The following is a 26,339-nucleotide window of genomic DNA, read 5'->3' on the forward strand; positions in this document are numbered from 1 at the left end:
GCTATGAGAAATCTTTGGTGTTTAGAAAAAATTTCGATTTTACCACTTGTAATTTCAGCAACGGGAATAGTACCGCAATCTCTTTTTAAAAATTTAAAAATTCTGGATTTAGATAACACATTGGTAGTTGAAATTCAAAAAGGTATATTATTATACTCATGTCACATCGTGAGGAAGTTCCTTAACATTGACACAGAACATAATACACAACAAAGTCATAATGCGGAGGCGAGACGCCGGTAATTATGTTGATAAGCACTGCACTATTACTTGATAGTAATATCCGTAATAGTGTATGTACTCCGGCAAAATTGCCGTGCCGCCGGGTGGAGGTGGGATAGTGCATAGTATATTAAAAATATCCAAATTTCATGTATTTTCCCAAACTCCAGTAGAAAAAATCATGTGTGCAATTCGTAGGAAAAGTGTTTTTCCGTACGAGATGCGGGATTTTTAATCGAGACGAAGTCGTACGGAAAAAAATCACTTTTCCTAACTTATTGCACAAATAGCTATTGCAGTATTCGCACCGAAATTTCTTTGTAGCAGAATATGCTGCATACCCAAAAACATAAACCAGAATCGGCCATGTTTCATCACTGACAATCAGATCATCATCAGACACATGTGCTAAGTGCTACATCTTTTAAAAATGGTGAAATTCCTACTTCAGCGCTTGAATCTGTTTCATCATTTACTTGAATCTCATTTAATCCTATGTGTATTTCCCCAGAACATTGTGAGTGTAAAATTAGTGACATGGTATTTTGCATTCTAAATTTGGGTAATTGGTTCAGAAAATACATCCTTTAATCGTTGGCCTTTTAGGGGAGTCTTTACATTTATGATGGACCACCAAGATGTAATTAATTTTATAAAGTCGGCTATGTCTTCGAAATGTTGCAAATGTTTTAATGGTCCAAATTCATTGAGAGCAGAAACATTGCTGGAATTAAAAATTTGTAAAGCTAGAGCCACATTTTATCTTTCCAAGCTTGATGGATGTCGGGGCGTAGAGCCCCCCCCTCCTTTCCGAACGAGAACCACCCCTGCGTGGGTGAATGACAAAGATTTGAGACGTCAGTACCGAGATGGACTCAAGGTAGAACAGTCAGAGTCACAAGTCAGAAGTCATTTTACCCAACATCTCGAGTACGGTCGTACGGTCCAAAGAATTGTATAAATGTAAATAAACGTTTTACACAAAACGATACGGTGTGTCAGTTCACGCGCGCCTACAGTCAAACCAGTGAAGCCTCCATTAGGCTGAGCGAACCCAGGAGCCCCATTTGGTTCCGAACAAATTCCTGGAGCCCCCATTAGGCCCCAAACATTGGTCCTTCGAGCCGGATCGTATCGACATCGAGGAAGCCACAGCGACAGAGGCAAAGGTAGAGTGCATGCCTTTTTTATCTGTTGATTAGTGTGTACATTTCCTAAAAACATGGCTAACAAGCAAGAATTGAAATCACTTAGGCCCCAAACAATGGATATAATGCTTTTAAGGATAGTGAGTAGCCATACTTTAACAAGCTGTCTTTTTCAATTCTATAAAGCTCTTTCAGTGTTTCAAAAGATGCTATTTTGCTCTCACAGTCCTCGTCCTTGAAAGGTGGGCATATCATATGTTGTGGTTCTTTGTTAATCCAGTTGTTCCTGATATTTTTTAAAATATGGACGGAATCTATTATAAAGAACAATTCACGATTGTCGCAGAACAAACTCATGGCTTTTCGGTTAACAGAATGATTGTCACAGATCACACATTGGACTTCAAACCCAATATTTTCCAAGTTTGTAATGATTTGCTTCACAATTTCATGAACGATTGTACCCTCTAAACGTCCCTCTAAACGTTTTACTGGAAGAATATGGACAACATCTTTGTAATTTGATAACATGCTGCTTATCATGAAGACGTGAGCAGTTGTTCCAGCTTAAACACTGTTATGGGCACTTCCTACAATATTGCCTCCTTTATAATCAAAATATGGCTTAATATGAATTTCATTCATCATAAGCGTCACCAGTTTGTCTTTAGAACTAAGATGTTTGAATTTTGAACGTATATATTGTGGGAAATTTTCACTTCGCTGCTCTAGTTAGGGATTTGTAGTAAAATTACCACAAACTCGTTGTATAGTTTTTAAAGATGGTAAAATTAAATTGTCGGAATTTCTAAAAAATTTATACGCGCTAGGAAATATGGAATGTAACAATCCACAAAACAAAACAAACTCCCAGGAGAATCGTAGTCTGTTTGTAAAAGATGTTTTCAATAAACCAACTTGTTCTTGTAAAAAGTTAATCATTGCTTCTTTATCTGGTATTGTTTTTTTCATCGACGTTAAAAGTTTTATTACTTGTCCTACATTAATATCAGATTACTATTTAAGGTTGTTGCAACTTCTGACATAAGATTTTCTAAATCATTGGTGTTATTTGTTAAAAATGGAAAAGTGTAAGTTTTATTAGGTGATCGTTTAAGTTCTTGGTTTTGATAATTTAATGTGATGACTAGACCTTCTGAAATTTTGATGTAACATTTAATGACTGGTGCTGGTGATTCTTCGATGTATAATACATAAATACAAATTAGTTTCTTTCTTCAATAATGCCCAGTCACCCTGTCAGACTCTAACTTTAATCTTTTTGTAGAGGGATTTTCTCGTATAGGAATATCAGGTTTGGAATAATATGCAGGGCTAGGAAATTGAAAAGGAACAGACCCTAATAAAATATCAAACTTTAATTTAAATGTAATCGAATCTCACCGAAGGGGGAGGATTTTTTCGAAGGAAGGAACCTCCGCCGGGCCATGGATGTGTGTGCATGTCTAGCAGGGGCTGACGGTAGGGTGGTGGAAGGAAGAGCGACACTCTTCCGACACCACCGCGAGGTTAGCAGGGTTCGAATCCCAGGCCGCATGGCCTCCCATGGATGTTGTGTGTTGTTGTATTCGTGTTGTGTCGTCCAGAAAAAGGAAAAGGAGAAGAGAGGGTGGGGGGCGTGGGTGGCCGGAGAAAGTACCCCGGAGTCCCGCCGCACCACATAAGGAAAAAAAGAGAAAAATAAGCCGACCGTAAAAGGTACCTGATAGGCCAAGTGGTGAAAGGGGAAAGGCTAAAAAAAAAATAATTTAATAATGTTTATTAATTTATCTGTGATGAAAGTAATAATAATTCTTACCAGCAACCAGTCGTGGATGTTCTAATGCAACAGTAAGAAATTTGCCGCTAGTTTCGTGGAAATAAAACGTTTCGCGTTCGATTTCTCCCTTCCGAGAAAATGCAATTCACATACCTGCAATTTAGTAGGTATAGTAACAGTAATTTACCATATTATATCATCAAACATGAATCTGCCTAATAAAAATAAATAATTACGTAAAATAAATACTTACTTTGCTACCCTTTTTTGGTTCAAAGTTTGTGCGAGGTATGGCTTTAATCCACTTTTCACAATCATCTTTATTTTTAGGGAAACCAAAAACCGACATTTTAGGGCCATTATCGTAATTTGAATTACACAATGGTACACAACAACGGTGAGGCATTCGGAAAAATCCAAAAAACTGATCTCAAGTTTCAAATCAAACGTCAAATCAAATATTGAAAATGCCAGTCCACTGATCGTGACGTCACGATGCGCGAGCGCACTTGCTTCCAGGCCTTGTATAGTATGATCAAAAACTCTTTGGATCAGAGTAGCCGTGGAATTAACAAACTATAGTATAATTTAGAATTAGTGGCATCGCGGTAGGCGTTGATTCTCTAAAGTGAGCTTTATGTTGTGTCAAAAAATTTAGTAAACATGTGAAACCGTCATTACTTTATTCTGAGGTTATGCGTTACATAATATTGACATGGTTTTCACCCACAACAGAGATAACCCCTAGACAAATAATACACTTTTCATAAATGAAACAAGGAAATTCCAAATACTTATAACAAGAAAATAAACACAAAACGATTCCAATGATAATATCAAGGCCAAATTAAAAACGAAGGTTACCAACAGCATCGAAACTAGGGTATTATTAGCAAGGGTCTTGCTGCCAACGTAAATTTGAATTTCCAATGCCTACCGCGATGCCACTTATTCTGAATTATAATATATCTAGGAAATTATTTATTTCAATGATTTTTGACATTTATTTGACAAGTTTCAAGTTAGCAGGTTATAATTCAAAATGTTCCAAAGAGAAGATACAATTTTTTTATTAAATCATACTACAGTAATTGAAATCGTGGTGAAAATGGTGATTGAATTTATTCGCCTCGTTTATGTTTATAGTTTATTTCCAAAATATATGCAGTGACGTCACGCCTGAATCAAGAAGACGACATGCCGTTCGTCCGTATTTGACATTTGACAGCAAAGCATAATGAGTTGATTATGTTACCGCCATTGGCCATTGTCAAGAAATTATACAGCGTGATCAACAAGGACTGAAGCTGTTGGCAGCAAACGACAGCAAAATATTCCCAAAGTATGAAAATTTTTTGTGCGTCAGAGTTGGCACCCGCTGCAAGTTGTAAATGTCAAAAAATTTAGGTTATGAGTTGCTAGTATGGTAATTATACAGTTTAGGTCGACAAATCTGACGCATGCGCAAATGAAACTCCGAAAACACGATACGTACAAAACGACCAAAAACAGTATAAGAAGTAATTATTAGCCGTACTTAATTAAATGGCCCATTGTTTCGATATTCATAAAAGCGACAGGCCGTGCCCGCATGCCCCTCCTGAGAAACAGAAACATGTTTTATGCGTTATTATTTTCGAGCTGAAAGTTTGCGGGATGCAGTGATTGGATCCTGGAAAATTTGTAAGGATGGAACTTTAATTTCTTCTTTAAAATCGTTACGCAACTTCCATATGGCATATGACAAACCTGTAAAGTAAGGAAAATGAATGATGAGATTTTTAATGGTGAGGATTATTAGGCCCTGCATTAAACGTGCCCAACAAAGAACTTTGGATGCGTGTGTTTTAGATAAGAATCACACCTATTTGGAGTGAAAGCTTTCGTACTGACTTGCCTAAGTGTAGATGTTCTACCAGTAGGTTTTGCCTTTTTCACATCACCCGTTTGTAGGTAACATTGCACCGTGCAATGCAGCCTAAACGCAACTAAGGTAACAACTGGCTCGGGGAACATTTGGTGAAATTAGTGAAATGCATCGTCCGTGCTCCGTGGAATACTACCAACCGTTAGCAGCATCAAAATTTCAAGTCCGAAAGTACGCCATACCAATAAAAATGTCTTGCTCTAGTGTAAAAACCATTTTAATTAATAAATTGTTACAAAAATGACACTTGATTTTGAAGTTTGAATTTGCCCGTCAAAATTGACAACTGAAAATGTAATGCTACCAACTTCACTGAAATTTTCATCATGTTGTCATTGTTGCCAACAGCTTCAGTCTTTGTTGATCACTCTGTAGTATTTTGTAGTGTTAGGCATAATCGATATATTTTGATAATCGAATAAATCGAAATAATCCCTTTGAATAATCTAAATATCCATTCGACTTTCCAATTATGGATGATGCGCATGCGCAGTTGTGTATTTATTTCTAATTTCGTTCCGATTGCAATAATAATAATAGTTTTGTTTTTGGGACACTTTTGTCATGATTTCCAAAGCTTTGGATAAATCGAATTACATTTTACATTTTCGTCGTTTCTTCACATTTTGACGTTTGGTGGACATCTTACGCCGGGCCGAAGCCGACGCAGACGCACGTCAATAGTTCTATGTTACTCTAATCGTACGGTTTAGAATGAGATGCTAGAGCGACAATCTTAATAGCGAACGTAGCAGAAGCAACGAACTTGTTTGACATGTGTTGAAAGGAGATAGCTACATACACGTAGTTCGTGTTATAAACTGATACAACTGCACATAGTTTAGAAACAAACTATAAACGAGTTCCGTGAGAGATTAGCACTACTTTGAAGTACACATAAAAACTACGGGCAGTAGAAGTAAATAATTCTATAGATGGTTTTTACATTTAATGGCTACCGCGATCCAAAGACTTTTTGATCATACGATATTTTAGGTGGTGGTGGCTGAACATACGGGATGGCATTGATGTTACGAAGTTTCCGAAATTGGTACCTTTTTTGAAAAAAAAGTCAGTTGGTTATCAGGCGAAAAAGTCTAAAGTATTGACACGAGACCAGATTTATTTTTAGAAAAAGCTAGTGATGAAAATTATTTAAGGTAAATATTAAGTTCTGTTATGATAAGCTGTATAATCTGCCCATTTTTAGGTCATTTTAATCATGGGAATATCAGGAGCCATGCGAAGAGACGAACTAACCAAAACGTCTATCGATGACATCAAGGATGAACATTCTGTATTAATAGTGGCCGTTCCTGACACAAAAACTGGCATGAAACGGACTTTTACTCTCACCAATCCAGAATGTGTAAGATTATACCGCAAATATGCAGCTCTTGTTCCGTATACTCATCCAGAGTTAAAAAAATATTATAAATTGTGCAGTGTCGCATTTGAAACCTGAAAAATCGAAACAGCAATATAAAAAATGTTACAGTGACTTTGAGACTGATGTAACAAGAAGAATGTGAAAACCGTGTCGGATAATGTTGCATTGGATTACCTATTTACTAGAATTTACTTATTGTGGCAGGTAAATGTTAAGTTCTGTTATAATAAGTTGTATCATCTGCTCCCTTTTAGGTTATTTTAATCGTGGAAATATCAGATGCCGTGCGAAAAGACAAATAAACCAAAATGTCTGTTGATGCCAATCCGGATATGTTACTAGTTACTAAATATTTCGCTTTTTGACCGGTGAAAAATTAACCTAGTTCACACGTGTCTGTTCTAGATCGATAATGGGGTAATGGGGATCTTTTTTACCGACTCGTCATTCATGAGGCGACCACTCTATTTGAAATTGGCGGGAACTTCAAACCGGATGAAAATTCTGTACTAATAGCGGCCGTTCCTGACACAAAAACTGGCATAAATCAAACTTTAACTGTACCCAATCCAGATTTTGTAAGATCACACCGCAAATATAGAGATAGATATGTCGTAATTGTGATAATAAATAAATATTGAAATGACTTTTACTTTTACGGCCGTCGTCAAGGCAACGGCTGCGAAATTCAATTTCGCGGTCTGCTCTAGGCACGCGAAGTGCTCATTTCGCGTACGGTCGCACACAAATGTCATTTAAGTGTTGCGTACCAAATTGCAACTAAAATTATGCGTCTTCTTCTTCAAATTACGTAGGTACAGTCACGATCACGGAATTTCGTCAGTCGTTGTCATTCAACTGACATTAGCTGTAAACCAGGTTTTATACATATACAGATGTCCCAGAACTCGCGGATTAAATTGAAACTGTATATGCCTTGATGGTAATGAAGGTAAAAAACGTTTAGAAGCTTTTTAGTTATGAATTAATCAAATTGACCAATAGATCTCGATCTAATTATCCCTTTATGAGAAAATTGAGTACCTTCCCTCAATTGCCAAGCAACGTATAGTTCGATGAATAATAAAATTATTTTCAATATTTATCTGGTCAACTTGTCGAAACAGACGTCAAAAGTGACAGCTACTTTTGAAATAACCAAAAATGGGATAATTTCGCCAAAGGCAGATAAACAAATGTATAGAATCTAAATCAGGGAACGCAAGAAGTTTCTTCTTCCGGCAATGAATGAAATATGGTTTGTTATGATTGAAAATTTCCAGAGCAATTGTAACCTTGAGGGGTATGGGAAATTGACGGGAGGGATATGATGAATTGAACTGTAACCTCATTGAACCTTTGTTGATGGAAGGTAAAATGACGACGTAGCGTCAAGTGAGTAATACATATTGCATACTACCTTAAGAATCTTAGTAAAAAGTGAAATATGCAGGGCCTGTGAAGTGAATCAGCATCACAAGAAATTTATCCTGACTCCTGTGCATACACTCTGCATCTGCAACGTATTAGCGCAGCTACACGAGCGAGACTCGTCATCGTCGAAATGAAAGAAAAGACTTTTAGGAACATTCTTGACATTGCAAAAAAAGCTGGAGTTACACGTTGTAGTGACCCAGTTTAAAATTGTAATGATTTGAATACATTACTTTTTCCGCCAAATATTTGAACCTGCGCAAAACGGTAACAAATGTGGTCGTGATCGTCATCGAATCGGAGGAGCCCTACGTTGTGATTTTCTTTTGGCGGAAAAGGTTCGGAATGCAAACGGTGAGGGTTCCAGTTGGAAGAGTGCCGCAAATAAAACACATGTGAGGGACGCAAAATACCTTTTATTAAAAATGTCTGTAATAACTTTGATGAAAAAGAAATTGAAAATACAAAGGACAGAACTTAAGTTTAACGAAGTACAAGAAATTAACTAGTTGAGTACATCACAAAGATAAACGACAAGATGAATGCAATAATATTTAACATAACAGAAAAACGGGCACATGACAGACAAAATGACAGTTAAAGCTTGCAAAACAAGTAAACAAATTATGGTGCAGTTATTACAGACAGGGACGGATGAAAAACTCTCTTCAAAAACCGTATCCCAGGTATTACTCATATTTTACAATTGGATTAATGACAAAACAATGTTTAATTTGGAACTATGCGGTCAAGGTACGCCGACGGGAGCTTAGAGCTGGAGGTAACAAACTCTCGGCCGCAAGGGGACTCAGAAGAATAATCTGAATCGTCTTGAGACCAGCGACGTTTCTAGATACTCGGGTTAGTAATGAAAGTCGGGCTATTTCACCGACCAAGAAAGAGTGACAGAGCGCCTCGGGGTTGTACGATGAGCTTCCCAAGCCGCTTCGAGCAGAGCTTGCTCCACCTTCCCCAACCAACCGTTTACCGACAAGAACCTAAGATCTCTAGAACCGCGACGGAGGTTTCACGTCAGCATCCCAGAGCCGCATCGAGCAGGGCTTAGGTTCGCCTCCGCTAACGGCCGTAACTTAACCGTGGCCTCCCCAGGAATTTACTAGACAACCCCACGACTTCCTGATTGAAACCTAACTCCCATAGTGGCGCACTTACAACATTCTACTTTATATATATACATTCGGTTTACAACGTTCTACGGCGTCTTCCGATATCCATTTTCCACTGTCTTATGTCATTACATTGTTCTTCGTTGAGTCCTCTTTGTCTCAACTCCTCTCGTATACCTTCTGTCCAGCTTCGTCTTGGCCTTCCTTTTCTTCTTCTACCCTGTGGTGTCCATAATAGTACTTGTTTTGGAAGTCTCTCCTTTTCCATTCGTACCACGTGCCCATACCATCTCAGTTGGTTAGTTCTAATGTCTTCCACTATTGTGGTGTTAACCTTCATGATGTCTCTAATTCTCTCATTTCTTATTCGTTCTCTTCTTGATCTTGCTGCTGATCTTCTCCAGAAATCCATTTCTGTTGTGAGGAGCATGTTCTCTGATCTTTTCTTTAGCGGCCATATCTCACTGCTGTATGTCACTATGCTCTTTATGATGGTATTGTATATTCTCTTTTTGTTATCTTTTGAGATGCCTTGGTCCCACAATACGCTGTTCAATACTGAGATCGCTTTTCTGCCTTGTGTACACCTTTCTTTGATGGTTTTATCTATCGTTCCGTCTCTTGTTATGTTAATTCCTAGGTACTTATATTCTTCGCATCGTCTTATAATCTGTCCCGTATTTAGCGTCAGGTCTTGTTGTGTACCTTCTATGCACATATATCGAGTTTTATCGATGTTGACCTCCAAACCCCATATACGGTACTCTTCAATGATTTTTCGAGTCATATACTCGACATCGACATTCTACTTTAACTCTTGCGAAATCTAGCGGTGCTTAACAACAACATAAAGAAAACCCGAGTTTAATTCAACAAAACAAAGCGCAACATGAAACAATGTACAAATAAACAAAACAAAACGCAACATTAAACAAGGATAACATAAGCAAAAACAAACCGCAACATTAAACAATGAGGAAATAAAAGAGAACAAAACGTGAAGTTAAATAACGATAAAATAGAACCATTTTAAATGGCACAAATATCAGTAAACAACATAAATCACGAATACAATAATCGCTGGTAATGTTAAACAAAAAGAAAATGGCGGGTCGAGTGCCGTTAGAAAATGTTAGTGAAGAAAAAAAAACAAAATGGACGCACGCGGTTCGGACGACGGCTCCGAATTTGCGAAATTACCAGATTGTTAAAAAAAATGAACCTTCCGGAAGAAAGATAACGCTTAAAATTAACGAATGGGCGCTTCTTAAAGTAACAGCATGCAACAAAATAAAATCTACAACATACCCTTACCACGTGGTCCTGGTCCCAAAACAAAACACAAAAAAAAGGCAACGAAAGTGGGATAAATTACCCAGGTGCATTAAAAAAAACGCCGGATTATTCACGGAGACACAAAATATCTACTCGGAACGGTAGTGTAATCGGTTCAGATGTAACTTACAGATTTTTGGAATATTGGATCGCTCTTCGCAAGATCTGTTCGTTTCGAAAAACCAAACAAAAGTGACCTACCCCCCTTCAACCACCCGCGCGAGCGAGCTTCCACCCCCGATATATTTCCGCTCGTAGTTCCTAGTCTAGCCGCTAGTACCTTCACATTTGGCGCGCTGTTGTGGCGGTACCGGAAATTTAAATTTAAATTTTAAACTGGGTCACTACAAAATTTAAATTTTAATTACCGGTACCGCCACGATAGCGCGCCAAATGTGAAGGTACTACCATGGCCTACTAAATCTGAACTGCGCTGCGCTTATTACGGCCGTAACAAACCTCGGATTTTCAATGGAGCAATTGATTCCACTAACCTCAAAAAATTTACCCTTAACCAACTCCATCTATTAGCGAAATGGAAAAGAAAAATGTAATTTGAATTGAAATTATCCAATCACAATCACATAACGTACGGTCGGTGGACAAATAAAACTGGGACACTTAAAATTTAATCTATGTAAATCAGACCATTGAATTGTCAATATATCTGTCAGTGTCTATATAATATGTCATACCAAAGTTAACCTATTTGTCATAAAGCCGTAATTAAACGATGCAAATTTGTAAATTTTGACTTATGTGATTGTCATTTTTGTCCCAGTTTTATTTGTCCATCGACTGTACCTATTAACGTGTTTATTTTGTTAGGTTAACACTTTCTATTTTGTCATTTTGGCGCAAAATAAATTTTCACGTATCCGTTTCATGAACGTAAGAATACCTAATAATTACAATAATCAAATTAGGAAACATAATATTTAAATATAAAATGGAATTGCAAAATCTGAAAATGGATAGAGCACAGTAGAAAAATTAAAAGTAAAATTATCTATCTGCAGGAAGACAATACCTTTCTCGTAAGTTTATAATTTTAAAACCTTCCTACTTGTGAGTTTATTCTGAATGGATTTCGTCTTTATCGTAATCTGTTTTTTTTTTATAAACAAATGTTTAAAATTGGTTTCATTACTAATTGGATAATTACTTTACAAATTTTATCTTTGTGTTTATCACAGGTAAATATGGAATTCTGTATTAAATGTGGATGCAAAGTAGTAACCAGTGGTTGACAAGGATTTTTTGGAATTAAATATTATAAAATTTGTGTTGCAATATTAGCCAAGTTTTTTAAAAGCCCCACAAATTTACAGACCCCACGGTCTTGAAGCCAAACTAATCGTAACAAGGGTTCTGGAGTTGCTGTAGATAATAAAGAAGAAACATGTATCACAGTGAAATGTTTCATTTAGTTTTTTTTATAATTTTATCAATTTTGGATTTGGTTTGGAGGTTGCTGGGAATTTGAAAATAACTGTTGTTATTTTATCCACATGCAACGCACTATTTTCCCATGTTAGTAGATACTTCAACCTTGATGAAATTCAAGGAAATTTAAATTATTGTGGCAATTTACTTGATTTGTAGTTTAATATCTTTAAAGAGATGGCGCTAGTTAAGGGTAGATTTCATAGACAACACAGTAAACCTATAGAACGCAAACTCCCATAGTTTTTTGTGTCCCGACGCCATCTACTGGCTTGTGGTAGGTGCAAAATAAGACACAGCCAGCTGGATATCCTGGCTTTTTTATTTATTTTAATTTAAAGTAATTTATTTATGAAACTAAAAGACAACATTTATTTTGAAGTTTTTATTTTCAATCCTTTTCGATACATTTCCATTGCATTTTTGTAAATTTTGATTTGGTATTTCTTTTCCTCAATTGCGGCAAACAGAAATTTATCGCATCCTTGCATTGCATTGCTCTTTATTTTGACATCGAATTTTGCATGAAGTTTTATACGTTTTCGGTACATTGCAACCCGAATTTTGGATCGACATTCTGCCTTTTTATAATTTTGAATATGATGCTCAGCTTTTCTTATTTTCTTTTTGAAACTTTCACAAGAATTTATGGTAATTGTTCACTTTAACTACTTCTGGAATTTTCGCGTTTTTTCTGGCTAGACACCCTCAGGGCGTCCTCCTAGATCGTTTCCCACCATTCAAACCTTGTGCAAACGCCATTTTTTCTCTCTTGTTGTGTTTCAAGGTCGCGTCAAGGTCGCGCCAATGTCGTAGATCCGTAGATCGGATGAAAATTCTATAAAAAGTAGTTTTCAGTTAAAATATAATTATCAATATTTTTTTACTATTACTGGAAGTAAGTCTGGACTGGAAAAGGAGGGAAGTTGTTTCGAGGGTACGGCCATACTCGTTCGTGCCGAAGTTTTTGCTGGTAAAATGAAGTCCACACACAGTGCAGCTGTTATCAACGCCGTTATACCTACACTTTCATAGGCTCCAAAGTTGATAACTGCTTGTTACCCGTATTTTTAATCCATTCCATAAAACACCCAGGATATTTAATTGGATTTGGAAATCTATGGCGAGTTCCACATGGTTTATAATATCTTTGCAGGGGGCAAAGTCGCACAATAGTAAATTTATTACTTATGACTTGATATGTCAAAATATAATTTTTTAAATTTTGGCATAAGTTTCCGCGATTTTTATTTTTATCAAAGCCAGTCGATTAATAAAGTACCGACACGATTTGACGTTTACATAAAAGGCAACCGTAACGATATTTTCGCTACAAGAGGCGCTGATATCGCTATTTTGACTGGCTTTGGTGAACATTTGTTCACAAAAGTCCATGGATTTATTAGTAATAATTAGTAATTTATTGGTAATAATTAGTAATTTATTACTAATAAATCCATGCCAAAGCCAGACAAAATAGCGATATCAGCGCCTCTTGTAGCGAAAAAATCGTTACGGTTGCCTTTTATCTAAACGTCAAATCGTGTCGGTACTTTATTAATCGACTGGCTTTGATTTTTATAAAACGGCAGCGTCCCCTGACGGCTTGTGGTGGGTGCGTTTCCAAAAAAAATGAGGAAAATGCATAGGAGTTTGCGTTCTATAGGTTTACTGTGTTGTCTATGGTAGATTTCATAGACAACACAGTAAACTTATAGAACGCAAACTCCCATAGTTTTTTCATGACCAACTTCATTAAACTATGTTAAATAAAATTTGTCATTTTCTCAAAAAAATTGTTATGTAAGTTACCAAATTTTTTAATTCATAGTTTAGGCAGTACGCAGGTCTATTAGAAAGAGAAGAAAAAAGTGGGGGTTGTCATTTAAAAAAATTGGTGATGACGTCATAGCTCAAAAATGGATGACGTCATAAAATCGACCTGTTTCAGCGTTTTCGACAAATGTCATTAGTTTTGAAATTATTGAATTTATTCCATAAGTAATTTCCACACTGTATACATATAGACTAGCTGACCCGACAGACGTTGTCTTGTCCAAATTTCAATACCTAAATTTGTTTGTGATCATTTTGTGAATTTGTGAAAAGCTATTGGAAATGCGTAAACAAAGTAAAAATTTGGAATTTTACATGGGAGATTAATTCTATCGGCAGTATTTTACACTGCTGAAATGCTGGAAATGTGTGATGTGCCTGGAATGTGATCGCATTGGAACCATACGGTTTTGTTCCAGAATTTAAGTCACAATTTCATGTCCAAACAAATGATTTATTTTCTTCCATTAAATTTGAAATCATAATGAATCTCAAGCAGTTTTGTTGGGTGATTCAAAATGATTGTGGATAAGTATGGCAACTATGTACGAAAATTTATGTGGCTACTGTGTGAATGAGATAGAGTTGACATTTGTATGACATTTCATAAGCGTGCATTTGATTTTTTTAATTCCATTACACATTGATTTGACAACTTTCAAAATTGCGCGACTATGAACTGTCAAAGAAATGTCAACTCTATCCTACCCACACAGTTGCCAAATACATTTTCGTACATAGTTGTCAGATTTATCCACAATTATTTTGAATCACCCAATATTTACATTTCGATTTCGATTGCAAGAGATTGCAAGTTCAAGTAAACAATCCGATTGGTTTGATTCCCAATTTCACAATCAGCTGTCAAATGACATTTGTGCATGTAGGCAAATAAATTGGAATAGAAATAAAACAACTACTACATTTGTTGGACAGATCGCGAAACAACACAAAAGTAAAAGCCAATGTAATTTTATTTTAATTTACTGGATTGCGTTCTTTCAGATTTTTCTTCAAATCTTCCAGATTTGTTTTCAATTGAAAACAAAAAAAAAGCATCAAGCAAATATGTAGCTCCTATTGTCAGTTATGATCGAGAGTGCATATAAAAATTATAATTTTTGAAATTTGTCCGAATTTTCCGACTTTTCTTTATAATTGTCCCGAATTTTTTTTCCGAAAACTTATCCAAAACCCTAACAAACAAAACCAAAAAAGAATTACGCATAGCCATCGTTCGAATCTTGAGTTCATACAAAAAAGCATTTTCAGTTTTCCCCGAATTATTTTAATTTAGTTTTTCCAGATTTTTCTCCAAATCTTCCATTTCTTTTCTACTGAAAACATTCAATTGAGTTATTTCCATTCAGAGGCATATCGAACAAAAAAAAAAGAATTAATCAAATATGTATGTCCTTCCCATCGTCAGTTATTATCGAGAATGCATACAAAATTCATAATTTTTGCAGTTTGCCCGAATTTTTCGACTTTCCTTTGTAATTGTCCCGATTTTTTTTTCCTGAAAACTTTTTCATGACTACGAGTATAACGAACAACACAAAAAAATAATTATGCATATCCATCACAAAAAAGCACTTTCAGTTTTTCCCGAATTTTCCAATTTTCGGGGCAATTTTTCCAATTTTTCTATACATAAAAACCTCATACGAATTATTACGAACATAAAAAAAAAATTAGCCAAATCGTTCCAGCCGTTCCCACAGAAAAAAGCACTTTCAGTTTTTCCCGAATTTTCCAATTTTCCGGGGAACTTTTCCGAATTTTTTTTCTTTTTAAACCACCCCTGAATTAAAGCGAACAAAAGAAAAAAATGAATATTCAAATCGGTCAAGCCGTTTTTGAGTTTTAGCGAGACTAACGAACGGCGATTCATTTTTATATACAGGGTGTCCCCAAAAAAGAAGACGAGTCCATAACTCCGTTATTTATCGGAAGATTTTAATTATCTGTACACCAAATTAAATGGTTGTTAATAGGCTACAAAATGGCCTAATAAATTCAAGTATAGCCCCATGGACTTCAAAGGTAAACTGTCAAAATATTTTTTTTCAAATGGGATTACATATTTTTTTTTTAGTAATTCTGATAGAGATTTTTATTCTGAAAACAACAATGTATCACAAATATACACTTAAATACTAAAAATTAAAAACAACGTTATTATCGTCTATTTTCTATGTTTTGCGCTAAAGATTGGCGGCATATCTGCGCAATCCCACATGTTATTATTTGTCATTTGTTTTTCCAGCTACCTTAATTTGGTTATTACATTGTAATGCAATGCATTTTGATAGCTTTTCGCTTGGTGCTCGTCATTTGTTTCAGAAGTTAATGTTATTTTTTTTATGTGAAGTTATACTTGTGATACATTGTTGTTTTCAGAATTAAAATCTCAATCAGAATTACTTAAAAAAAGTATGTAATCCTATTTGAAAAAAAATGTTTTGACAGTTTAGTCTTGAAGCTATACGTGAATTTATTAAGCCGTTTTGTAGCCTACTAACAACCATTTGTAGATAATTAAAATCCTCCGATAAATAAGGGAGCTATGGACTCGTCTTTTTTTTGGGACAACCTGTATATAGATTTTATTTTATATACACTCACCGGCAAAAAAACGGAACACGTAGAGGACGGAACACTAATTAGTCAACAACAAATTATTCCCATAATACCTATTTTGATGTATTTTGACCAGGAGGCGATGATAGCAAACATAACCTTGAACATTAGCATAGGCTATTTTATTAGCAATTTCGCATAAAAACACATTTTTTGCTTAAAAACCTTCTTTTCTTAAATTTACCATTTTTATAATAATCAAGCAACCTGGTTAGATTTTTATAACTTTTGTAATTTTTTATTGTTGTTAACTTCCAATTTAAGTGCAGAACGTAAAAAAATGTCTCTAGCTGGTGTAAATATTCCCAGAGCAGTAGCTTTGGTTGAAGACTGTTGTTGTTTCCGTTATGCAGCTAATGCTATTGAGGCTCCTCTTGCTAGTCGTCACCGAACTGTTAGAAGGTTTCAAAAGACTGATTGAAAAAGAGCAACCACATACCGCGACGATAGATTTTTAAATAATAATGGTGTTCCGCTTTTTCTGCCGGTGAGTGTATTTTCATTAATACTATCACAAAAAATTCTTTTCATTAAATTTTTTTTATTTTCAATCTTGTCTTATACATTTCGACCGCATTTACAAATATTTTGTTTTTATACATCAAAGTTCTCGTGTCCTTACCACTTAAAATTAACTTTATTCCCTTAACAAAAGTAAATATGGTTAATGTTACTATTTTGTCGACTCTTTCAGGTTCAATTTCAAATTTTTGTTCACATTCAAAAGAATTTGTAATTTGTTTAATATGTGTGATATTTTCCATTAGGTAGGAGCAAACTAGACAAGTACAGCAGTATTTAGAAGTCTGTTAATTGGTGCCATTGTCGAATTTTTCAAAATGTAATTCACAAACCGTGTGTTTATTATACACTTTCATTGGACTGAGCTCCATCAGATAATTTATTGTCTTCAGTCCACTTCAGTTACTCTATAAAGCGATTCCCATATTTCAATGGATTTGGAAATGTGTGGCACGTAGTGCTAACAGACCTGTAACACTTTTTGATGCTGCAAAGTTTTATGGCAGAGAACACTTAAGGTCAGGTGAGGTCTTTATGGTAAATTCACATTTAATTGAAGTGAATTGACAATTAAATTGATTGACATTTATAATTTTTTGTAATGTTATTTGTTTTTTAAAACCGGGTACTTTCGCAACATGGATTTTTGGTAACAACAACTTCAGCGTCCTCTTCCGGCCTGTGGACCACAGACTAAAGATATATATTGGGTATATACACTGACCTCTATAACATGGACTGGGTGTGCAGTGGTCCCTGCCACAGTAAAAGTGAAGCTACAAAGTCGGCCATCTTTGTAGTCTCACATTGGAAACTTTTAGTTTTACACCAAAATACTGTTGGCAGCAGATTTAGTGACATCATTCTGTCACTCGTTCTGTTGAGTTCCCTGATTTCTTATTTGTGATTTTATTCGTGATTTCTGTAAGTTTGGTCACAAAAACATGGTTGAGTTATATTTAAATCGTCTCCATCAACGAGCACGATCACATCTGTCAATGTCAAATGTCAGTGAAAAGCAGGACAGGATTCAGTTAACTAGGGACAAAAAGAAAGTTACTAAAAATTGAGACTAGCAATATGGCCGACTTTCTGCTTCAGTTTTGAAACATAGCATCCTCGGTCCATGTTATAGAGGTCAGTGGGTATATAGACAGCCCACTCTTGCCAATAACAACATAAGTGGGTTTAGTTCTACCTTCCATCGCTTTTCGCGTGGTCGCTAGCGTCGCTACGATTCCGTAAAACCGCGCCAAATTTGATCTTTGTTTGAATGTTTGTTTTGTATGCAAATCTACAGTTTTACTCCGATTTTGATGAAATTTTGCACACTTGACCTTCAAAACAAGGGGAAAATTACTCAAAATAAAATAAAGAAAACAAAGAAATGTAGACAATAATTAGTATTGTTATAAAAACGTATTACAAATAGAAGATACATATACAATTAATATAACATTATCGGTCTCGTCGGTACACATTTTAAATCGGATTCACCTCTACTTCATTCCGTCAGTTAAACGGCAATGGACAGGTCGGGACTCGCATATGGTCAGTTTGGACTATCTGGAGATTTGGATTGTTCATCGAAGTGTATATCACAAACCCAACAATATTTTTGCACTGTCAGAATTTTAACCATCAGCTCTTCTCTGGCAATAGCAACGCACCATTTTCTATACATTTATAACAAAGAAAATTTGCAGCTCTTATTACACATATTATTTAGTTGTTTTATATCACAACAATGATTTTAACCTCACAATTTACCAAATGTGTTCTAACATCTCACACCTCTCTCCACATCTCAAGTCCAAACACAGACGATCAACAGAATTAAGACTTTCAAAACCCGTATAAAACATGGGAGACACTGACAACACTAGCGCTGCTCTAGCGTTAGGCCAAACTAAATTACCGAATTTACTCGTTAATCCGATCGGGAATTTCCGTTTAAAAAGGAAGGTTGATTTGAATATTAATTAATAATGTCATCAGTAATTTTGAATTTTCTAATTTCTGTCAAGGTTTAGTCAATAAATTTTATAAATTGTTCTACAAAATAAATTACTCCAAACCAGTATCTTGAGATAATTTTTCGTTATCTTTTTATTTGGTAAGTTATCTTTTTCTTTTTGAAAAAGTACGAAATATGGTTTTTCAGATCGCAATTTTTATTTTATTTATTTGGATATGGGAAAAATTAAACATAAATGCTTTGTAAACAACCAAATCGGCGATAAAAAATAAACATTTTAAATTTCAAAAATTAGAAGAACAAACGAAACGATGGATAGAAGCTTTAGGTAAATGTTGCACCACCCTTCAAAACAGATAATGCCTTTATTTTCGAGAAACATTTTAGCAACAATTTCTTTACTCAAAAAACAAAACCCCATAAATACGCCCTGCCGTCGATTTTTCTTCGTGAAGAGAAACAAACTTCAATAAACAATGTTAGACCAGCTGAACAAATTGAAAATTCTACGATTACTGAAAACCCCATTGTAGAGAATCTAATCCTTCCTGTTATGCCCAAGGCCCAAAATAGACACCCAACAAAATCTTCTAGTGTGTGGCAAGTGAATGCAAGAAAGTTAGTAGTCTTACTTCAAACGGTAGAAACATTTATTATATGGACCGATATCAGCGAAAAACAATTTCAAAATTAAAAAATCTTTTGCACGATTCTAAAATTATCTCCAGAAATTTTAAAAGTTAACGCAGAATCAAATTATTGAACTAATGCTACCCTTCAATTCAGTTTCACTCGCCTTTTAAACTAGCCCACTCATGCCCAAAAAATCCCAATTTACACACAAACTCGTTTACTGAACTACTAATTTGTTGTATGTTAGAATTTGTATTAAAATGTTTAATTCTTAATTAGTCGTTTTTATTTTTTTAAATAAGTATCAATTTAAATCAAATTGAAAAAAAAAATAGGCAACTAGGTATACAGAAACTAGTCAGATATGCAACTTGTTATACATTAGTTTGGCCTAACGCTCGGGCAGCGCCACTTGAGCGCGTCTCCGAAAATGTAATCCCACTTGACAGTCTTACTATAGTTTAATTGTCTGTGAGTCCAAACACAGACCAATAACGAATTAAGACTGTTAAAGTCCATATAAAACCTAGGAGACGTGGACGACCCCGCGCAACCGTAGGGCCGAACTAAATAACCGTATTTAGTCGATGATGAATCGGCTATTTACGTTGACAGCGGGAAATTTGATTTATTCAAAAAATCAAATTTGTTCGTTTCAAAAATCTTTATTAATCATTGTCAAAAATTTGCTAATCAATTTCGTTATGATAAAAATTATAAAATAATCCAAAACGACTTTCGTACTTGTCCCGAGCCTCTTTTACCTGCGATGTCGAAGCCTGATTAACTTGTTTGAATAGTTTTTGACCAAAAAGTTCGTATTCGGTAAGTAATACTTTCGAAAAAAAAGTTATTACAAAAAATGTTATTTTCAGAATTAAAAAAAGCTGGATAAAGGTTTTAGATACTTCTGGAATACTTCCTTCAAAATTACAAAATTCACTCATTTGGCAAGACCACTTTTCAGAAAATTATTTTACAAGTTCTCAAAAAAGAAGATTTTAATGACTATATAAATTACAGAAGTTGTGATTCCTGATCTTGAAGTTGTTTACTGTGTTGTCTATGATACGACCATGGCCTACTAAATCTGAACTGCGCTGGGCTTATTACGGCCTACTGTGTTACGGCCGTAACAAACTAGCTGAATGATTGATTCGGCTAACCTCAAAAAATCTACCCTTAATTAGCGCCATCTCTTTAAAGATATTAAACTACAAATCAACTAAATTGCCACAATAATTTAAATTTCCTTGAATTTCATCACGGTTGAAATACTAACAAGGGAAAATAGTGCGTTGCATACGGAGAAAATAACAACAGTTATTTTCAAATTCCCAGAACCTCCAAACCAAATCCGAAATTAATAAAATTATAAAAAATATAAATGAAACATTTCACTGTGATACATGTCTCTTTATTATCTACAGCAACTGCAGGACCCTTGTTACGATTAGTTTGGCTTCAAGACCCTGGGGTCTGTAAATTTGTGGGGCTTTTAAAAAACTTTGTTAATATTACCACACAAATTTTATCATATTTAATTCCAAAAAATCCTTGTCAGCCACTGGTTACTACTTTGCATCCACATTTAATACAGAATTCCATATTTACCTGTGATAAACACAAAGATAAAATTTGTAAAGTAGTAATTATTTATTAAAATTTAACATAAAATAACATTTTTAATTTACAATGCGAAAATTTCCGATAATAATGCGGAATCTGGAAAAGTGCCCCGAATGCTTGCAGCGTTTCCACGTTGAAAATGGCAAGGGAAATCCTCTCAAAAAGGAATTTCTTAGATTTTGAATCCCCTGATTCCGCGATAAGTCGGTCTCCGATGACATTAATGAAATCTATTGTTTCTTTGCAAAATTATTATCCAATTATTAATGAAACCAATTTTAAACATTTGTTTATAAAAAAAAAAAAACAGATTACATAAAAACGAAATCCGTTCAGAATAAAATCACAAGTAGGAAGGTTTTAAAATTATAAACTTACAAGAAAGGTATTGTCTTCCTGCAGATAGATAGTTTTACTTTTAATTTTTCTACTGTGCTCTATCCATTTTCAGATTTTGCACTTCCATTTTATATATAAATATTACGTTTCATAATTTGATTATTGTAATTATTAGGTATTCTTACGTTCATGAAACGTATTCGTGAAAATTTATTTTGCGTCAAAATGACAAAATAGAAAGTGTTAACCTAACAAAATAAACACGTTATGTGATTGTGATAGGATAATTTCAATTCAAATTACATTTTTCTTTTCCATTTGGCTAACAGATGGAGTTGGTTAAGGGTACATTTTTTGAGGTTAACGGAATCAATTGCTCCATTGAAAATCCGAGCTTTGTTACGGCCGTAATAAGTAAGGTAACTAGATCAACACACTACGTATAAAGGTACCGCCATCAGTGATTTTTTATGCCTGTCCTTGTCGCACAATCCACTCAAACTGGGGATAAAAAAAACACCATCTAAAAATGATTTGACGTAATTTGACAAAAACTAGTGTCATTATTCTGCTGCATATTTAATAATCCTAGTTCAAGATTCATCTAACTTATTATTTCGTTACAGTTTTCGTTTGTGTTTAAGTATTGTCATTTATTTCTTTGTTCTCGTTACATCTTTTAACTTGGTTCAGTTACTTGCGTTTATTTTAATACTTTAACATGGTCAGTAACAAGTGTTGTGTTAGCTAGTGTTAGCGGCTGTTCAAGTTCTAAAAAAATGGATTTAAATTCTTTTATGTTTCAAACGGTAAGACACCCGTTACATATACTTATATACAGTAACAAGCAATTTCATATTAGGAGTCAAAAACAGAGTACGGAGGGAACAGTGGCTAAAATAATTTAGACTGTCTGTGAGTTCGTGCTCCAACCGTGAACTACAAATCTGCTGTGTAAGTATCTACATACATAATAAAGTAAAGATTTAGTTTTTCTTATATTAGGTGATATAAGTATGTGGCTATAGTATACTTAATATTATTTTAATTTGCAGAAACATTTTAGTAAAGATGACTTCTTTTGGACTGAAGATTTTCAGCGATTGAAACCTGAAAGATCCGCAAAATGTGACAGTAAAAATATGGGAATGAGAAGAGCAGTTCAAAATATATTTTGATATTGTATTTTTAAACGATTAAAAATTTGGTAACTTGTTTGGGTTTTATTAGTGGTGTTTTTGTAAATTTTAATTAAAAAGATATCTGCAACCAGTAAAACATTTCAGTTAAAAAATTTTGATTAATAATGGGCGACATAACCTAACATATTTTTGACATTGTAGTAATGCCATTATTTAATTTAAAAAATCCCCAAAACTATTGTCTTCCTTATTTCACTTGTGAAATTTGCATTTGATATCTTTATCTTACAATCCACTCTCGCGAGGAATGGAATGGCGGTACCTCTATACGTAGTGTGTTGATCTAGTACCTTAGGTACTAGCGGCTAGACGAGCTACTAAGGGATGGGGTTGGTAATCCTGGGGAGTTGGCAACGCGGAGAGCGGAAATATAGCGGGGGTAAAGCGGTCTCTCGCGCGGGTAGTTGAAGGGGGTAGATCCCTTTTGTTTGGTTTTTCGAAACGAACACACCGTACGCAGAGCGATCCATATTCCAAAAATTTGTAAGTTAAATCGAAATCAATTACAGTACCTTCCCGAGTAGATATTTTGTGTCCCCGTGAGGAACCCGACATTTTAATCCACCTGGGTAATTTATTCCACGTCCGTTGCCTTTTTGTTTTTGTTTTTGGGATCAGGACCACGTGGTAAGGGTATGTTGTAGATTTCATTTTGTTGCATGCTGTTTCTTTAAGAAGCGCCCATTTGTTCATTTTAAGAGTTATCCCTAAGTTTCTCCCGGGAGGTTCATTTTTTTTGCAATCTTGTAATTTCGGAAATTAGGAACCGTCGTCCGAACCGCGTGCGTCCATTTTGATTTTTTTGTTCGCTAACATTTTCTAACGGCACTCGACCCGCCATTTTCTTTTTGTTTAACATTACCAGCGATTATTGTAGGTATTCGTTATCTATGCTGCTTACCAAGATTTGTGCCAGTTAAAGTGTTTTTTTATTTTATCGTTATTTAACTTCGCGTTTTGTCCCCTTTATTTGCGCATGGTTTAATGTTGCGTTGTATTTTGCTTATTTTATCATTGTTTAATGTTACGCTTTGTTCGATTGAACTCGTTTTTTTTTTCTTTGTGTTGTTGTTAGATTTCGGAAAAGTTAAAGTAAAATGTTGTGAGTGCGACCCTATGGGAGCTAGGTGACAATCAGGAAGTCGTGGGGGTGTTTAGTAAATTTCCGTGGAAGCTACGGTTATTTAGAGCCGTTAGCGGGGGCGGACCTAAGTCTTCGCTTATGCGGCAGCGGGATGTTTTCGTGAAGCTTCCGTCGAGGTTATAAGGACTTCGGGGTCTTGTCTGGAAACGGTTGGTTGGGGACGGTGGATCTAAATATTCGCTTATGCTATTTAGTGATGCTAATCGTACGACCCCGAGACGCTCTGTCACTCTTGCTTGGTCGGCGAAATAGTCTGACGTTCATTAATACCCCGAATATCTATAAACGTCGCTTGCTCTCAAGATGATTCAGATTATTCTTCTGAGTCCCCTCGCGACCGAGAGTTCGTTACCTCCAGCTCTAAGCTCCCGTTGGCGTACCTTGACCGCGTAGTTCCAAATTAAACATTGTTTTGTCATTAATCGAATTGTAAAATATGAGTAATACCTGGGATACGGTTTTTGAAGAGGGTTTTTCATCCGTCCCTGTCTGTAATAATTGCATTCTAATTTATTTACTTTTTTTGCAAGCTTTAACCTGTCATTTTGTATGTCATGTCCCTGTTTCTGTTGTTTTAAATGTTGCTGCATTCATCTTGTCGTTTATCTTTGTAAAGTACTCAGCTAGTTAATTTCTTGTACTCCGTTAAACTTAATTTCTGTCCTTTCGTATTCGTTTCAATTTTTTTTTTCATCAAAGTTATTACAGGCATTTTTAATAAAAGGTATTTTGCGTCCCTCACATGTGTGTTTTATTTGCGGCACTCTTCCAACTGGAACCCTCATCGTTTGCATTCCGAACCTTTTTCCGCCAAAAGAAAAACACAACGTAGGGCTCCTTCGCTTCGATGACGATCACGACCACATTTGTTACCGTTTTGCGCAGGTTCGAATATTTGGCGGAAAAAGTAATGTATTCAAATCATTACAACGTAGGTTTTGAACAACAGATCAAACATAGTGGCAGTTCTGAAAGAAAGAAGACAAAACCGGATTGAACTAACCTACTTATTTTAGCATCATTATTAGTAAAAATTTAAGATCACATTTTATAACTAAACTATGTAGAAGGCAACTAATGAAATAAGAAACATGCAAAATAAAAAGAATAATTTATAACAAGTGTTCAAAATGACCACCTTTCATCTGAAGGAATAGGCGAGCTCGTTTTATTAAATTTTCCCTTGCCAGTTTAAGCATATTAGGAATAACAGTAGGCAGTGTTTCGTGAATTTGGTCATTAAGTTCTTCTAAAATATTGATAGGTTCGCGGCAAATATAGTTCTTCAAATATACTTCTACCGTCGTCATCAAAGGACTGAAGAACAGTATCTTCAGTCTGGCGTTCTAACTTCTAGAGGGGGACCACCAATTTCTTGTCAGGTAGGCACCAAGGACCCAGTGTCTCGAGCACGGTACACCAACCGTAGAAATAGGTACGTTATAATGTGGATGTGGCAAACGTCGTGGAAAACGTATTGCATATTCCCTTGTATCCTCACGTGCATTGCGTCGGCACTCTCCATAAATTATGAACATTTCGGCATACTCTGCAGCTGTATACATGATTTCAATACGAAGTTTGACAATTTCGAATCAAATTATAACTTGCCGTTGTCAAAATCTTCACAGTCTCCAAACCACGGCCTCCTAGATTCATAAGAGACTTGTCTCTTATATACTAATATCTGGGCCACATTAAAGCCGCTAGATGGACATACTATACGGGGAATTCATGACCAACTTCATTAAACATAGTTTAATGAAGTTGGTCATGGGGAATTTCCTAGAGAAAATAAAATACTATCAGAGAAACCGGTACGTCAGTTAAGAAGTGGAAAGATTAAGAGCAAAAGAAAGGTGGATGAATGTAAAGCTGTGTAAAAGGGATAAAAATAAAAGCAAGAAAGAAGGGAAATAATCAAAGAAGCCAGATACAACAGAAAGTACGAGAGGTATGACAGAGGGAATTCCAGAGTACCTGGGGAGCGAGAGCGCAAGAGAAAGAAAAATGATGGCGAGAAGAATAGAAAAAGAAAGGAGAGCGGGATAGGAAAAGATGTTAATTTTTTTGAATTGTTGTTTTTATGTTTTTTTGTAATCAGGAATCCGAAAGAGTGGAGGACAAATAAAGCATTATAGTAATACAAAGTTTTTGAACAGACCATTTTTGCAAAGGAAACTACAACTAACATCACCTTTTTGTTCAAAATATCTCGTTTTCAAAATTTTTTTTTTTTGGAATAATGTCTATTCACCTTAGAACGACAGTTTATCAGGATACAAAGTGCTCGTGTACAGGAAGGAAGATTTTGCGCTTTTCTATTGACTGAGCCGACACAGAAGATAGACAAATTTAAACAACCTATCTGCCCAACAGAAATAAAATTTAATAATAAAATACAAGTTAAGTGTTTATTTAACTTTAACAGACACTGTGCTACATATACAGTGAGTTTTTTTTTAAGACTGGCCATAGGGTTTTACATGCTAATTTTTCAACCCCCTGTTAACTTTTGTTCCGATGAAAATATTCAAACCATTTTTGGAACAAAGTTGGAAGATTTTTTAAACTATCGGATAGATTACAATTCAATATCCCAAA

General features: G+C 35.3%; 2 long non-coding RNA genes across 2 annotated transcripts; both read left to right on the forward strand.

The window, feature by feature from the left end:
• The first annotated feature begins 6,267 nt into the window (after positions 1 to 6,267).
• LOC138131716 (uncharacterized) lies at positions 6,268 to 7,114 on the forward strand. Its single transcript, XR_011159879.1, has 2 exons — positions 6,268 to 6,671; positions 6,722 to 7,114. It is a non-coding gene; the product is annotated as an uncharacterized lncRNA (long non-coding RNA).
• A 14,694-nt stretch (positions 7,115 to 21,808) lies between these two features.
• LOC138130311 (uncharacterized) lies at positions 21,809 to 22,604 on the forward strand. Its single transcript, XR_011159549.1, has 2 exons — positions 21,809 to 22,343; positions 22,445 to 22,604. It is a non-coding gene; the product is annotated as an uncharacterized lncRNA (long non-coding RNA).
• Positions 22,605 to 26,339: the final 3,735 nt, after the last annotated feature.

The sequence above is a fragment of the Tenebrio molitor genome, chromosome 5, assembly GCF_963966145.1.
Source record: "Tenebrio molitor chromosome 5, icTenMoli1.1, whole genome shotgun sequence".
NCBI lineage: Eukaryota > Metazoa > Arthropoda > Insecta > Coleoptera > Tenebrionidae > Tenebrio > Tenebrio molitor.